The sequence below is a fragment of the Ipomoea triloba genome, chromosome 16 (assembly GCF_003576645.1).
Source record: "Ipomoea triloba cultivar NCNSP0323 chromosome 16, ASM357664v1".
Taxonomy (NCBI): domain Eukaryota; kingdom Viridiplantae; phylum Streptophyta; class Magnoliopsida; order Solanales; family Convolvulaceae; genus Ipomoea; species Ipomoea triloba.
In genome coordinates this window covers 4,256,751-4,260,383 of record NC_044931.1, presented here as the reverse complement: position 1 = coordinate 4,260,383, position 3,633 = coordinate 4,256,751, and positions in this window count along the sequence as shown.

Here is a 3,633-nt window from a genome sequence, read left to right as displayed (position 1 = left end):
CTTGTAGTGGGAGTCTTTTGATCTCCTTGAGAGTTATGTATATTAGTGATGTTGTAGTTTTGACGTTTTGGTTTTAATAAAACGGAGAAGAAGTTCCTCGAGTGTCCTGTTCTCAAGGATGGCGAATTGGAAGCGAATCAAGCGTGTGATTTTTATGATGTTAAGAGACAAGAGTTACAAGATTCACTCAAAGCAAAAGAAATCATGGTGAAGAGGTTTGACAAAAGTAAAACAAAAGTAATCAATTAAAGAAAGAAAGGAGATGGATGTCCTATCTAGGTGTCATGTTTGATACTACTATAGGGTGTTCTAGGCAATGCAACTAGGTTTCTATCAAGGGAGCCCTCGGATCCATCACCGATTGGCGTCACACTTCGGATTCCGGGCTCCTCAGTCGGAAGGGGCATTTTAAGAAACACTTGATCTACCACTTCTCCCGGGCCTCGTCATCCCGGACAAAGGGAGGGGATGTGGCTGATTAGGACTCGTATAGGCCCGAAATCTCGCAACATAACTTTACTACCTAGCCTTATTGTAAATAGAAGCAAATCAAGACAAACATCAACCACACAAGATATATGAACGGAGAAGATTTGCCATTCATTGCCTTGTAGTGGGAGTCTTTTGATCTCCTTGAGAATTATGTATATTAGTGATGTTGTAGTTTTGACGTTTTGGTTTTAATAAAACGGAGAAGAAGTTCTCCGAGTATCCTGTTCTCAAGGATGGCGAATTGGAAGCGAATCAAGCGTGTGACTTTTATGATGTTAAGAGACAAGAGTTACAAGATTCACTCAAAGCAAAAGAAATCATGGTGAAGAGGTTTGACAAAAGTAAAACAAAAGTAATCAATTAAAGAAAGAAAGGAGATGGATGTCCTATCTAGGTGTCATGTTTGATACTACTATAGGGTGTTCTAGGCAATGCAACTAGGTTTCTATCAAGGGAGCCCTCGGCACCATCACCGATTGGCGTCACACTTCGGACTCCCGGCTCCTCAGTCGGATGGGGCATTTTAACAAACACTTGATCTACCACTTCTCCCAGGCCTCGTCATCCCGGACAAAGGGAGGGGATGTGGCCGATTAGGACTCGTATAGGCCCGATATCTCGCAACATAACTTTACTACCTAGCCTTGTCGTAAATAGAAGCAAATCAAGATAAACATCAACCACACAAGATATATGAACGGAGAAGATTTGCCAATCATTGCCTTGTAGTGGGAGTCTTTTGATCTCCTTGAGAGTTATGTATATTAGTGATTTTGTAGTTTTGACGTTTTGGTTTTAATAAAACGGAGAAGAAGTTCCCCGAGTGTCCTGTTCTCAAGGATGGCGAATTGGAAGCGAATCAAGCGTGTGACTTTTATGATGTTAATAGACAAGAGTTACATGATTCACTCAAAGCAAAAGAAATCATGGTGAAGAGGTTTGACAAAAGTAAAACAAAAGTAATCAATTAAAGAAAGAAAGGAGATGGATGTCCTATCTAGGTGTCATGTTTGATACTACTATAGGGTGTTCTAGGCAATGTAACTAGGTTTCAATCAAGGGAGCCCTCGGCACCATCACCGATTGGCGTCACACTTCGGACTCCCGGCTTGTAACCCCTCGTCTTTCCGATAAGTCGAAGGGTCGGAAAATATATCTTTAGGCTATGACATTCATAAGATGATCTCCCGATATGTCAAGGGAATTTTTATACGGAGGTATAGTTGTCATTAAGCTGCGATCGTTCGTGCCGGTCACGAACCGTAAAATTTTCGAGGACGAATTTTCAGCTCGGATTTCCTTAAAAATTGATGATTAGGCATGTTATGACTAAGTATGAACTTCCTGCTTAGTTAAGTTGAAATTGGATGAGCTATAAGGGTCGAAATTTATTTCTGATCGTACACCGCGAAATTTCCGCAGTGTACCGAACCTAGCCCATTTTGGAGCTTTTGACTGGAATAAATTTGTGGTTTCGAAAATTATTCTATCTGGATTATTTTCCACCGAAACTTTATCTGTTTGGACCCCAACTGATAAGTTGGAAGATATTTTATTATTTTATTATTTTTTTCCAATCTTATCACATAAGATTGTGATGTAGTATAAAAGCCAATTTTTTTTCCTTTTTCCCTTGCTTTTGCCGAAATGAAGAGGAGAGGAGAGAGAGAGAGATCATCTTCACCATTCTTCTTCCTCCATTGCTTCCATAGCCAAAATCCTTCTCAACTCTCAATTTTATTCGGTAAGTTTTCGATTTTATTCGGTAGAAAGCCTTGTAATCCTTCCTAGGTTATGAATCTATGCTTAGTTTCTTGATATTTGATGTTTTGGTGTTGATTTGGACCTAGGGTTTTAAGGTGAAAGTTGGGGAAAGATCCAAGAATTTCTTCCTAAGGTGTTAATAAACCTTTGAGGTAAGGAATTCCCTTAAGTTGGAATTAGTCACTTGAATTTGGATAATTGATTTTTGGTTGAAATATGGTGTTTTTGAGCTTTGGAAATATTTTTTTATACATGTTCATAGCTTGGATATGCATGTATATGTTATATTTATGTCCATATAGGCTTATACTTGTGAAAATAGTGAAAGGAAATCAGGGTAGATTCTGGCAGTAACTTCCGAGATTTATTGGGAAAAATTGGTAAGGTATTTTGATCCTATTTTTTTTAGACATGTAGTTCTATAAGTGTAGAACCCGCATATAAAATTTCATAATGATCGGAGTAGTATAAGTATGGTTTTCGAATTTTTCTCCAAAACTGGTCCAGAGAGAGAAAAATTCCGGACAGCACACTGCCAAGGGCAAAGATGGAATTTTCTGTGTTTATTCACGGACCAAAATGACCAAAACTTTTTATGGACATCAAGTACTATAAGTTGGGATTCTACCATAAAAATTTCAAGTGAAAAAGAGTTCGGGAACTATTTTTACCGGCTCAATCTTTCGGACTGCGCCAAGCTGAATTTTCTGAATTATGCTTAGTATGATTATGGATGTGTTAATGATAATTGTGAGGTAGTTAGTGAGTTAATGGTGATAAAGTTAGGTAAAGATATTATTATGATGTGTATTGAGGAAATTGTCATATGGAAATGTTGAGATAAAGGTTGTATATGGTGAATCTTGAGAAAGTAGTTGTTGGATGTTTTTGGGTTATGGTTAGGCAATGACCTTACCTATTAGAATTTATATATATTTGGATGTACGATATCCTCAAGTTATGATCTAATGGTGTTGATCATAGTGGAAGTTGTTGAGGACGATAGTTAAGGATGTTGGTTGATTTTAAGTATGAGATGGACATATGAAGTGTATCCAAAAATGTTTATGAAAACTTACGTTGAAAAACGTATGCTATTTTGATATAAAGGTTGTCAAAACCTTATTGTTTGAGAAAATGATGTTTGAAAATCCTTCAGGGGCTAAAGAGGTAGCCGATTTCAAATATTGGACTCATTGGTGAAATATGTCCAAAAGAAATGATTTGAGTAAGAAAAATTGAAGGAAGAATCATGTTTTCAAAACCGTAGTTTCTAAAGTAAGTTGAGGAGGACCTTGATTGACCCACGGGTGGCTTTAAGTGCCCTTGCCCAGTGGTCGTTATATTGTTAGAGCGAAGTCTATTCGCCGTTATGTC